Raw genomic sequence first — 14,507 nt, 5'->3', positions numbered from 1 at the left:
GGTATGTCACAGGGATAAATACCCTTAGACAAGAAGGTCCTCCAAAGACCTTTCCTGAATAATCCCATCTCTATTCCTGCCTTCCGAGTTTCTTGAGAGAATCCATGAGTCACACGTTGGACTTCTTCAGAACCAGCAAAGGACACCTTTGCACTTCTCTGCACAACATGATTTCCTAAGAGTGATTCTCTTAATTTTAGCATAATTTTTGCAATCTCGATAGGCTGGCAATTTCTCAGACCATAAAGAACCAGTTTCTTTTTGTTCAACGTTGCTCTCGATTTAGTTCTTTATTCTCACGTCTTTTTACAACCAGCAAGAAGAAACCAGGCCATATTTTCAACATTTTGCTTGGCAGTCTTGTCAGCTAAATACCAAGGTCATTGCTGTAAGTCCTGCTTTCCACCTAAGTGTAGGATAGAACTTGGCTAAATCTCCTGCCACTAGATAGCAAGGTTTGCTTTTTTCTAATTTCCAGTGACATGTTCCTCATTTCCTCTGAGCTATCATCAGAAGTGCCTTTAATGTTTATCTCTCTACCAACATTCTGTTATGATGAAATACGTATTCTCTAAGACTATATAAGCATTTTCTCCCATGCTTCCACGTCATTCTGAATTTTCACCAAAGCATGTTTTCTGTCCACAGGTCTACTAATAATGAGCTGAAGGCAGTCTAGCCTTTTTTTATCATGTGCCTCAAAATTCTTCCGGCCTCTACATACTACTCAATTCTGAAGCCATTCCCAGTTTAGGTATTTCTTACAACACCCCAGCTCTGGTACAAAAATCCTAGGGCTGCTGTGACAAATTATGACAACCATGGTTACCAAAAACAACAGAAATTTAATCTCTCACAGCTCTGGAGGCCTGAAGCCCAAAGTCAGCATCCTGGACCAAAGCCAAAGTGTCAGCAGGGCTATGCGTCTGAAGGCTCCAGTGGAGAATCTGTTCCCCACTGCTGCCAGCAGTTCTTGGTTTGTGGCTCATCACCCCCGTCTTCAAGGCCAACATCTTCAAGTCTTTCTCTTCTCCATCTTGGCATGCATGGTCTTCTCCTCTGTGTCGGCCAAATCTCTCTCTGCATTTAGGGCCCACCTTGACAACCCATGATAATGTCTCCAGCTTGACATTCTTAAGTTATCACATCTACAAAGACCCTTTTCCCAGATAATATAACATCCACATGTTCTCAGGATGAGAACCTGATATCTTTGGGGGTCATTTTTCTGCCTACTGCAGTCAGCCCTCTGGCTCTCAAACATTCTTGTTCATCCCCTTGCAAAACACATTCACCCAATCCCAGCATTCCAAAAGACTCAACGTATTACAGCATTCACTCAAGTCCGAAATCTTCTCCACTATCATTGGCTTAAAACTAGAGTAACTCTTTTTTTATGTTAGTGCTGGCTTAGTGATAATGTAATGGAGATTGAAACCTGTCACATACATATGGCTAAGGTTTGTGGCAGGAAATTCTTTCATAAGAAATGCGTACAAGGAGAAAAGATGGCGGCAAAGTAGTGGAACGTGGAATGCATCCCTCTCCACAGATGCATTGGGAATGCACCAAAAGACGCAATAATTGCCACAGAGAACCAACTGAACACCAGCAGATGACCAGAGAGGACCACAAGGATCCCAACATAACTGGTAAGGAGGCATCTACGATGGCTCAAAGAGGGTGAAGCGGCTCAGCTGTGGCAGATGGGAGGGATTGAAAAGAACACGGAGGGTCTGCACCACTGCTCAGCATTCCCAGACTGAGACATCGATTCACAGCTGAACAGAGGGTCCGGCAGCGGGAGCGTGGGAACTGGAGAGCTGGTTCAGGGTGAGAAAAATTGTTGCCAGTAAGGTGACACACTGAGAGGACAGGAGGGAAGAGGTCCACGACAAAGAGAGCCTGCCCCTGAGAGCTGCCCGGCCATGATGGCTGCTGGATGCTTCAGGCTCATGGGCGGGGGGGGAGGGGCGGGAGGAGCAGCAGGCATAGCCTCTCTCTCTCTCTTTCAGGGCCTGCAGCAGGCAGTGGAGGGATCCCTGAGGGCCACCTAAGGCACTCAGGGATAAGAAGTACCTTCAGGCCCTCGGGCAGGCCTAGCGTAAAGAGCCAGAAAGCAGCTGAGAGCAGGCTAGGAGCACCAGCAGCAGGGAGGCTGCCAAGAAAAAAAAAAAAAAAAAAAAAAACCTGGAGAGAGGTCCAACTCTGAGAGTTTCTGTTTACACCTGAGCCACCAGCATCCCTCTGCAACAGGCACCTCCAAGCCCAACGGAAACAACAGTGCGCCACTGCTCACTCACTCCCAGGGGAAGGAGCCACTATTGTACCCTCTCCCTCCCCACACACCAGCGCTTACAGATGAACAACAACGGAAGCTGTGCTGGTCACAGAATAATACAAAAAACCCAAGGCGAGTAGAAGGACACTTACAGCTGAGACTCTAAGGAAAGAGAAATATTATTATCAATTCTATTGAACTGGTGCATTCTGGAATCAGTTCTGGTTTTTTTTTTTCCCCTTTATTAATTACAATCTTAGTCCTAAGGGATCTACAAGTTTTATAACACTTTTTTAATTCTATTTTTTATTCTATTTTTATTTTTTTGCCTTTTTATATACTTCTATTTCTAGCTAAGTTTTTGGTAGTATGGACTATATATCTCTCCTACCTTCCTTTCATCTCTATCTTTTATACATTTCTATTCCTTTCTTTTTATTTGCATATTTCCAGTCACACTACGCTCTTCTGTTCCTCTGTCTTCCACCCATTTTTAGTTTATTTTATCTTAACATACTTAGCAGCAAAACTATCGATCTGCTCAGACTCCTTGCTCTATTCTCCAGATGACACACCGTCTTGGTATTTAATATTAGGTTTTTGTCTTTATCTTAGCTCTTAGTACAATTGTCTAATTTCATTCTGAGAATCTCCATTCTGCCTGGTTGTACTCTAGCTCTTTTTTATATTTGATCCTAGCTTACAATAACTCCCTGGATTAGTGTTTGTATGTGTAAGGTGTTATTTGTTTGCTTGTTTATTTTTGCTTTTGTTTCTGTTTTGTTCTGTTTTGGTTTTCAATTTCTGTTGGGTTTCTCTTTGAATATCTGATAGCATACTGGGGTTCTTTTGTCAGGTCTTTCCAGGGCTTTATGTCCTAATGGATTCAGTAATTGTGTGTCTTATACATGTATGTGTTTCCTACACTTAGTATTTGTGTAACCCAACACTCGAACATTAGTCTGGGGCTTGGATAGTCTTCTATAAACCCCTCTATCGCTGGGACAAGCACCCCAGAAGTTTGGACAACCATGAGGAAACAAAGAAACACCATGCAGTCCAAGGAGCAGGAAAAAAACCCACAAGACCAAATAAATGAAGAGGAAATAGGAGAAATGCCTGAAAAAGAATTGAGAGTAATGTTAGTAAAAATGATACAAAATCTCAATAACAAAATGGAGAAAGTACAAGAAACAGTTCATAAGAACTCAGAAAAACAAGCAGCAATGGAAAACAAAATAACTGAAATTAAAAATACTCTAGATGGTATAACCAGCAGAATGACTGAGGCAGAAGAAAGAATAAGTGAGTTGGGAGATAGAATCGGGGAAATAACTGCCATAGAGCAGGAAAAAGAAAAAAGAATGCAGAGAATAGAAGACAGTCTCAGAGACCTCAGTGATAACATTAAGCATACCAACATTCGAATTATAGGCATCCCAGAAGAAGAAGAAAACAAGAAAGGGTCTGAGAAAATATTTCAAGAGGTTATAGTGGAAAACTTCCCCAACATGGGAAAGGAAATAATTAATCAAGTCCAAGAAGCACAGAGAGTCCCATACAGAATAAACCCAAGGAGAAATACACCGAGGCACATGTTAACCAAACTAATGACAATTAAATACAAAGAAAAAATATTAAAAGCAGCAAGAGAAGAGCAACAAATAACATATAAGGGAAAACCCATAAGGATAACAGCTGACCTTTCTACAGAAACTCTGCAGGCAAGAAGGGAATGGCAGGATATACTGAAAGTCCTGAAGGAGAGAAACCTACAGCCAAGAATACTCTACCCAGCAAGAATCTCATTCGGATTCGATGGAGAAATCAAAAGCTTTACAGACAAGCAAAAGTTAAGAGAATTCAGCCTTACAACAAGTGCTAAAGGAGCTTCTCTAAGTAGGAAACACAAGAAAAGGAAAACACCTACAAATACAAACCCAAAACAATTAAGAAAATGGTAATTGGAACACACATGTTAGTAATCACCTTAAATGTAAATGGATTAAATGCTCCAACCAAAACACACAGACTGGCTGAATGGATATAAAAACAAGACCCTTCTATATGCTGCCTACAAGAAACCCACTTCAGACCAAGGGATACATATAGACTGAAAGTAAAGGGATGGAAAAAGATATTCCATACAAATGGAAGTCAAAAGAAAGCTGGAGTAGCAATACTCATATCAGACAAATTAGACTTGAAAGTAAAGACTATTACAAGAGACAATGAAGGACACTACATGATGATCAAGGGATCCATCCAAAAAGAACATATCACAATGGTAAATATCTATGCCCCCAACATAGGAGCACCTGAATACATAAGGCAAATGCTAACAGCCATAAAAGGGGAAATCGACAGTAACACAATAATAGTGGGAGACTTGAACACCCCACTTACACCAATGGACAGATCCTCCAAACAGAAAATAAATAAAGACACACGGCTTTAAATAACACATTAGACCATCTCAACTTAATTGATATTTATAGGACATTCCATCCAAAAACGACAGAATACACTTTCTTCTCAAGGGCACACAGAACATTTTCCAGAATAGATCACAGCTTGGGTCACAAATCAAACCTTGGCAAATTCAAGAAAATTGAAATCATACCAAGCATCTTCTCAGACCACAACACCATGAGACTAGATATCAATTACAGGAAAAAAAACTGCAAAAAATACAAACACATGGCGACTAAACATTTCACTATTAAACAATCAAGAAATCATTAAAGAAATCAAAGAGGAAATCAAAAAATATCTAGAAACAAATGACAATGAAAACACAACAACCCAAAACCTATGGCACGCAGCAAAAGCAGTTCTAAGAGGGCAGTTTATAGCAATACAGTCCTACCTCAAGAAACAAGAAAAATATCAAATAAACAACCTAATCTTACACCTAAAATACTTAGAAAAAGAAGAACTAAGAAACCCCAAAGTGAGCAGAAGGAAAGAAATCATAAAGATCAGAGCAGAAATAAGTGAAAAAGAAAGGGAGGAAGCAATAGCAACAATTAATAAAACTAAAAGCTGGTTCTTTGAGAAGATTAACAAAATTGATAAACCACCAGCCGGACTCATCAAGAAAAAAAGGGAGAAGATGCAAATCAACAGAATTAGAAATGAAAAAGGAGAAGTAACAACAGACACCTCAGAAATACAAAACATCATGAGAGACTACTACAAGCAACTATATGCCAATCAATTGGATAACCTGGAAGAAATGGATGAATTCTTAGAAAAATACAATCTTCCAAGACTGAACCAGGAAGAAATAGAAACTATGAACAAACCAATCACAAGGACGGAAATTGAGGCAGTGATTAAAAATCTCCCAACACACAAAAGCCCAAGGCCAGATGGACTCACAGGTGAATTCTATCAAACATTTCGAGAAGAGCTAACACGTATCCTTCTCAAACTCTTCCAAAATATTGCAGAAGAAGGAACACTCCCAAACACATTCTATGAGGCCACCATCACCCTGACAGCAAAACCAGGCAAAGATGTCACAAAAGAAGAAAATTACAGACTAATATCACTAATGAATATAGATGCAAAACTCCTCAAGAAAATACTAGCTAACAGAATCCAACAGCACATTAAAAAAATCATACACCATGATTAAGTGGGGTTTACCCCTGGGATGCAAGGATTCTTCAATATATGCAAATCAATCAATGTGATACATCATATCAACAAATTGAAGGATAAAATCCATATGATAATCTCAATAGATGCAGAAAAAGCTTTTGGCAAAATTTAACATCCATTTATGATAAAAGCTCTCCAGAAAATGGGCATAGAAGGAAATTACCTCAACATAATAAAAGCCATATATGAGAAACCAAAAGCCAACATCGTTCTCAATGGGGAAAAACTGAAAGAATTCCCTCTAAGAACAAGACAAGGGTGTCCACTCTCACCATTATTATTCAGCATAGTTTTGGAAATTTTAGCCACAGCAATCAGAGATGAAAATGAAATAAAAGGAATCCAAATTGGAAAAGAAGAAATAAAGTTGTCATTCTTTGCAGATGACATGATATTATACATAGAAAACCCTAAAGACTCTACCAGAAAACTGCTCGCACTAATTGATGAGTTTAGTAAAGTAGCAGGATACAAAATTAATGCACAGAAATCTCTTGCATTCCTATACACGAACAACGGAAGAGCAGAAAGAGAAATGAAGGAAACTCTCCCATTTACCACTGCAACAAAAAGAATAAAATACCTACGAATAAATCTGCCTAAGGAGGCAAAAGATCTGTATGCAGAAAACTTTAAGACACTGATGAAAGAAATCAAAGATGACACAAACAGATGGAGGGACATAGCATGTTCTTGGATTGGAAGAATCAACATCGTGAAAATGACTGTACTACCCAAAGCAATTTACAGATTCAATGCAAACCCAATCAAATTGCCAATGGCATTTTTCACAGAACTACAGCAAGAAATCTTACAATTTGTATGGAAACGCAAAAGACCCCGAATAGCCAAAGCAATCTTGAGAAGGAAAAATGGAGTTGGTGGAATCAGGCATCCTGACTTCAAACTATCCTACAAGGCCGCAGGGATCAAGACAGCATAGTACTGGCACAAAAATAGAAAGGAAGATCAATGGAATAGAATAGAGAACTCAGAGGTAAGCCCAAACACATATGGGCACCTTATCTTTGACAAAGGAGGCACGAATATACAATGGAAAAAAGACAGCCTCTTCAATAAGTGGTGCTGGGAACATTGGACAGCAACATGTCAAAGAATGAAATTAGAACAATTCCTAACACCATACACAAAAATAAATTCCAAATGGATTAAAGACCTAAATGTAAGGCCAGACACTATAAAACTCCTAGAGGAAAACATGGGTAGAACACTCTATGACATCCATCAAAGCTAGATCTTTTTGACCCACCTCCTAGAATCATGGAAATAAAATCAAGAATAAACAAATGGGACCTCATGAAAGTTAAAAGCTTTTGCACAGCAAAAGAAACCATAAACAAACAAACAAACAGACAAAAAAAGAAACCATAAACAAGACAAGAAGGTAACCCTCAGAATGGGGAAAAATAGTTGCCTATGAAACAACGGACAAAGGATTAAAGTCCAAAATAGACAAGCAGCTCATGCACCTTAATACCAAAAAAGCAAATAACCCAATCCACAAATGGGCGGAAGACCTAAATAGACATTTCTCCAAAGAAGACATACAGATGGCCAACAAACACATGAAAAGATGTTCAACATCACTCATCATCAGAGAAATGCATGTCAAAGTCACAATGAGGTATCACCTTACACCAGTCAGAATGGCCATCATCACAAAATCTGGAAACAACAAATGTTGGAGAGGGTGTGGAGAAAAGGGAATTCTCCTGCACTGTTGGTGGGAATGTACGTTGGCACAGCCACTATGGAAAACAGTTTGCAGGTGCCTTAAAAAAGTGCAAATAGAACTACCATATGATCCAGTAATCCCACTACTGGGCATATACCCAGAGAAAACCATAACCCCAAAAGAAACATGTACCATAATGTTTATTGCAGCACTATTTACAATAGCCAGGACATGGAAGTTACCTAAATGCCCATCAACAAATGAATGGATAAAGAAGATGTGGCATATATATATATATGATGGAATATTACTCAGCTATAAAAAGGAATGAGATGGAGCTAGATGTAATGAGGTGAATAGACCTAGAGTCTGTCATACAGAGTGAAGTAAGTCAGAAAGAGAAAGACAAATATTGTATGCTAACTCATTTATACAGAATCTAAAAATGGTACTGATGAACTCAGTGACAAGACAAGAACAAGGACGCAGATGCAGAGAATGGACTGGAGAACTCGAGGTTTGAGGGGATGGGGGGTGAAGGGGAAGCTGAGACGTAGTGATAGAGTAGCATAGACATATATATACTACCAACTGTAAAATAGATAGCCGGTGGGAAGTTGCTGTATAACAAAGGGAGTTCAACTCGAGGATGGATGATGCCTTAGAGGACTGGGACAGGGAGGGTGCGAGGGAGTCGAGGGAGGGAAGGAATACAGGATATGTGTATAAATACAGATGATTGAACTTGGTGTACCTCAAGAACTGGTACAAGAGTGTAATGCAATTATAGTCCAATTAAAAAAAATAAAACATACACACATCACATTAGTCAACTGTCAAATATAGACTGTTGGAAGCTAAATGAATCCAGAGGGATTCTTTGAAACTGACTTTGTAATGCTCCTTCAGATTATTTGGTGTTTTGTTTGGTTCCATATGGCTCAGGTTAGAGATCAGAAGAAAAGACTTCCTCGGTGACAAGTACATATGTCAACTAAAATGATGCTTTAATTGTTGGATTTTTTTAAAAAATGAGAATACAATGAACAAACCCGTGAAAGCCCAAGATAAAATAGCTAATAGTAGTTTTTTCTTATATCACTTTTTTCTTTTATATCATATTCCTCCTAAAGAGTGATTGGTCGACTCCTTTGAATTATATTTTAGATAAAAATTTATTAAGTAATGCTATCTCAAAGAATACATTTCATTGAAATATATTGATAACCTCAATCAAACTACAGAGTCTGTGCCTACAGATGCCAAATAAGTTGAAAAAAGAATGCTTTAGTCAATATGTTAATTTGGTCTAAACAATAATAAACAACTAATTTGATTTAACATTTCATTAATACTGATTGTGAAAAAAAATCAACTAGATTTTTTGTGTGTGTTCTGTAAGCTGAATCACAGTGAGATTTTATCATCCTGCCTCTGCAGTTAAGACGAAGACATCCCTGCAAGGAAGCAAAACACATTCTATTGAGTATGTTTTTGCTGCAGCTATATTATTTTAATTCAATTAGATGATTTTTGAAATTGCTGATAGTACTATTTCGTCAAGTTCTTGAAACCAGTGTGCAACTGATTGTAGCACTATTTGTGTCCCTCGCACTACTCCCGAAGCTGTCCTCAAGTTTTACCATTCAAATAAAAGAAATTTACTGGAAAAAAAAAAAGAAAAATATATGCGTGAGTTGGCCATAGCAAAATAGTGGGTAAGATGCTTGCACTCATAGAAATAAAATTGTTAAAGTGTAAAAGTAAAACCAAATGTGTAAATTTCTGGAATACAGAGGTTATGAAATGCTCCTAAAAATTGAATTTTGGGACTTCCTAGGTGGCGCAGTAGGTAAGAATCCGCCTGTCAATGCAGGGGACACGGGTTTGATGCCTGCCCCAGGAAGATACCACAAGCTGCGGAGCAACTAAGCCTGTGTGCCACAACTATTCAGCCTGCGCTCTAGAGCCCTTGAGCCACAACTGTTGAGCCCATGTGCTGCAACTACTGAGCTCACGTGGCTAGAGCCCCTGTTCTGCAACAAGAGAGGCCACCGCAATGAGAAGCCCTTGCACCACAAGGAAGAGTAGCCCCCTCTTGCCGCAACTAGGGAAAGCCCGTGTGGAGCAACAAAGACACAACACAGCCAAGAAAATAAATAAATAAATAAATTTATTTAAAACAATTTTTGAATTTTGAGGGGGAGGGATAAATTAGGAGTTTGGGTTTAACAAACACACATAAATATGGAGAAAACAGATAAACAACAAGGTCCTACTATATAGCACAGGGAACTATATTTCATATCTTTAAATAACCTATAATAGAAAAGAATCTAAAATATAATATGTATATGTGTGTAGAGCTGAATCTCATTATTGTACTCCTGCCTCTAACACAACATTGTAAATCAACTATTCTTCACCTTTAAAAATGGAAACTTTATAGGATTATTGATCAAGAGGATATCAGCATACTCAGCTAAGAAGAATAGGGAAATGGTCCCACTGCATATTGAACATGCAAGCTGATTCTCCTTCAGTTGAGTCAAATGGAGCTCAATTCATTTCTTTCACAGTTGAAATAAATCTTACTATGGTAAGTGGCCATGATGGGAAACATAAATATTCTTGGTAATTAGTAGTGAAGATAGTGTACATGACCCACATATTAATGTAACTGATAAGAAAATGATTGCTGGAATTACCTCACATGAACTTGTGTAGCTGCTTCTAATGTATGTACCAGTCCTTTAAGTATAATTTGCATTTGAAACTCACCCTTTCCTAGGTTGGAGTACACAGCAAATTTGTCATTATTGTAACATATCTTATTCCTAGTTTTATATTAGTTAATGGCTTTAGTATGGGTAAGGGAATTCAACTTGTTACTATTAAGGCAAGCTATAGAGTGGTTGCAATGATAAATGTTAATATAGAGGAAGTTCATGGTTATAATGATTCTTTCATAATTTTACAGCTTTGCCAACGAGTTACAGTAGTCCCTAGAAGACAATAATATTAGGTCCTTTTTGAAGCTGGTATACCCTAAAACTTTTTGTACAACTGACATTAGGGATGCGATGGCTAATTAAATAAGAATAGCCAGTAACAAGTGATTCATAATGAATATATTGTTAAGAAGAAGAGTTGCACCTCTGAATATAAAGGTTTAAGTGTTATACAATTTCCAGGCTCTGCTACCTTAACAAGCCCATTTGGGGGCAGAGCTAATGTTTATTATTTCCGTTAAGATTACTTCATCTACCTAACATAAAGATGTTTTGAAATAATGGCTTTACTGCTGTTGACCTATTTTTATAATAGAAGCCTCTCAGGAATGGTATGCCTGTGAGTGCTAGACTTCCAATATTTAGCAAAGTTGTAGTAAAAGGCAGGGCATTAAACAGTCCTTTCTTTCTTTCTTTCTTTCTTTCTTTCTTCCTTTCTTTCTTTCTTTCTTTCATTCTTTCTTTCTTTCTTTCTTTCTTTTTTGGGAGATCATGGTCATCATTTAAATTACGAATAATGGATGCAGAGTCTAAGACTAATACTGCTTTAAAGATTGCTCATGTACAGACATTTTAAAATGCTGTGTGGTTGATACATGCCAAGAGTTAAAATTATTAAGACTAGTTGTCATGAAGTTGAGAAAGCAAGAAATTTTTCATTGAGGTATAATTGACATAAAACATTATATTATTTTCAGCTGTACAATATAATGATTCAATATTTCTATATATTGCAAAATGATCACCACAATAAATGTAGTTAACATTCATTGCCATATGCAGTTACAAAGACTTTTTCTTATGATGAGAACTTTAAGATCAACTTTCTCTGCACCTTTCAAATATGCAATACAATATTAATAACTATAGTCAACATGGTCTACTTACAGCCCCATAATTTACTTATTTTATAAGTGAGAGTTTGCACCTTTTGACTCAACCCATTTTGCCCACCCCACATTCTGCATCTCCGGCAACCAGCAATTTTTTCACTGTATCTATAAGCTCAACTGCATGATTTTTTTTTGTTAAGATTACACATATAAGTGAGATGATATAGCATTTGTCTTTCTCAGTCTGACGGATGTGAGTTAGCGTAATGCCCTCAAATTTCATCCTTGTTGTCACAAATAACCTGATTTCCTTCCTTTTTCATGTCTGAATTGCATTCCAACAATATACATATAATGTTTTTATATACATTTACATATGTTATATATATTTACATATATATATAAAACATTTTTTAATCCATTCCTCCATCAACACTTTGGTTGTTTCCATATCTTGGCTATAGAAAATAATGCTGCCTTTAACATGCAGGTGCATATACCTTTTCAAGTTAGTGTTTTGGTTTTCTTCAGATAAATACCCAGAAGTGGAATTTTTGGATCACATGGTAGTTCTATTTTTAATTTTTTGAGGAACCTCCATACTGTTTCCACTGTGGTTGTACCAATTTAAATTCCCACACACAGTGCACAAATGTTGTCTTTTCTCCGCAACCTTGCTAACACATTTCTTGACTTTTTGGTAATAGGCTTTCTAAGAGTTGTGAGGGGATAACTCTTTGTGGTTTTGATTTGCATTTCCCTGATGATTAGTGAGAGTGAGCACATTTTCATGTACCTGCTGGCCATCTATACGTTTTGTTTTGAAAACGCCTATTCAGATCCTCTGCCCATTTTTAATCAGGTATGTATTTTTGCTGAGTTTTATGAGTTCTTCATATGTTTTCTACACTGACCCTTTATTAGATATACGAGTTACAAATATTTTCTCGCTTTCGGTAGGTTGCATTCTCATTTTGTTGATCACTTCCTTTGCTGTGCAGAAGTTTTTAGTTTGATTTATGTATTATATCCCACTAGTTTATTTTTGCCTTTGTTGCCTTTCCTTTTGCTGTCAAATCCAAAATAATGCCAAGACTGGTGTCAGGGAGTTTACCAATTATGTTTATTTCTAAGGAGTTTTATGATATTTTGAACTTATGTTCAAGTCTCTAATCCATTTTCAGTTAAGTGTAAGATACTGGTTCAATCTCATTCTTTTGCATGTGACTGTCCAGTTTTTCCCAACACCACTTCATAAAGAGACCGTCGTTTTCCCACTGTATATTTGTGGGTCTGTTGTCATAAATTAACTAACCATATATGTCTGGGTTTATTTCTGGGATCTCTATTCTGTTTCAGTGATCCATGTGTCTGTTTCCATGACCATACCATATTCTTTTGTTTACTATAGCTTTGTAGTATAATCTGAAGTCTGGGAGTATGATACCTCCAGATTTGTCCTTTTTTCTCAAGATTGCTTTGGCTATTTGGGGTCTTTTGTGCTTACACCTTTGAAATTATTATTGAATTCAGTTTGCTAATATTTTCTTGAAGATTTTTGTGTCTATATTTATCAGAGATATTGGCCTGTGATTTTCTTTTCTTGTGGTATCCTTGTCTGCTTTTGATATCAGGGTAATGCGGGCCTCATAAAATGGCTTTGGGAGTGTTCTAGCCTCCTCTATTTGGAGCAAAGTTTGAAAAGGATTGATACTAATTCTTCTTCAAATGTTTGATGGAATTCACCAGTGAAGCTCTCTGATCCTAGACTTTTGTTTGTTGAAGGTTTGGATTACTGATTCAATCTCCTCACTAGTAATCAGTCAGTTAAGATTTTCTATTTTCTTCATGACTCAGTCTGGGTGGGTTGTATGTTTCTAGAAATTAATCCATTTCTTCAAGGTTATCAAATTTATTTGCATTTAATTGTTCATAGTAGTCTCTTATGTTCCTTTGTATTTCTGTGGTGTCCTTTGTAACATCTCCTGTGATTTTTGCTGGTGAGTCTGGCTAAAGTTTTGTCAGAAGAAAGCAACAATTTTTAAAATACCATTTTTTGCTGAAGAACAGATGGCAAGAAACAATGTATTAAAGGCCCCCAAGCAGAGTATAAAATCTTTAATTGAGACTAACCATATTTGGTGCAACTTCACGTTAAACATTAATTTGCACACCATACTAACACATCATACTTATTTACTGTTACTTCAGAAAAACTCATTTCACAATTAGTCCTTCTCTCAAAGTATAAGCTACATAAAGATACTTCCCATGAAGATTGAAGGCAAAATAATGTAGAAGATTGTACAAGAACATTAAAGAACAGATGGCTAATTGATTTCACTGAACACCAAAGCATCACACACTAACTTTAGAAAGGAAAATGTTGCCAAAACATGCTTCAGACACAAACTACTGAAGGAAATTCATGTGTCAGGAGTTCTTTTCTTCCAGATTTTCTTGGAGAACAATAGGGCACTAAAAGGCCTGTCTCCCCATTTGTGTGTCTCACCATTTTCATGTGCAAAGTGTTCCCTCTGTAGCGTGCGTGGACAATTAAAATCCACAGTTACATGCACGCACTGAGGCTGTAAAAATCCCAGAGTCGTTAGTGTTGTCTGAATGCAATGACCTCTGTGTTCTCATGGTTCTCAAGACATGTCAGGCCAATAAGATGGATGTGAAAACATATGAGAAGCATTGTAAATGCCCTGCTGAAAGGTCTTACACGTTGGGGAAAAACTGAAGAAATAACACATCATCTTCGGTGAGTAAGCAGTGTATTTAAGACTAATAGATCCCAAAAGATCTTTTGACTCATTCTTTCTCTTTTCGTAATATAGAGCATTCATTCAGGATCTAGAAATGCAGTATGAAAAAAAAATCTGCTGCATCTGTGTCTCTTTTTAAAACTGTCTTAACAGAAGTGATTTTGTGCAGTGACAATATATGTACCCATTCCTGTAGGTAACACAGTAGGGAGCACATCTTATTAACGTTGCTTGATTTCTTTACAT

The sequence above is a fragment of the Hippopotamus amphibius genome, chromosome 1, assembly GCF_030028045.1.
Source record: "Hippopotamus amphibius kiboko isolate mHipAmp2 chromosome 1, mHipAmp2.hap2, whole genome shotgun sequence".
Lineage (NCBI taxonomy): Eukaryota > Metazoa > Chordata > Mammalia > Artiodactyla > Hippopotamidae > Hippopotamus > Hippopotamus amphibius.
The sequence above is the reverse complement of the archived record's forward strand: the minus strand, read 5'-3'. Positions refer to the sequence as shown.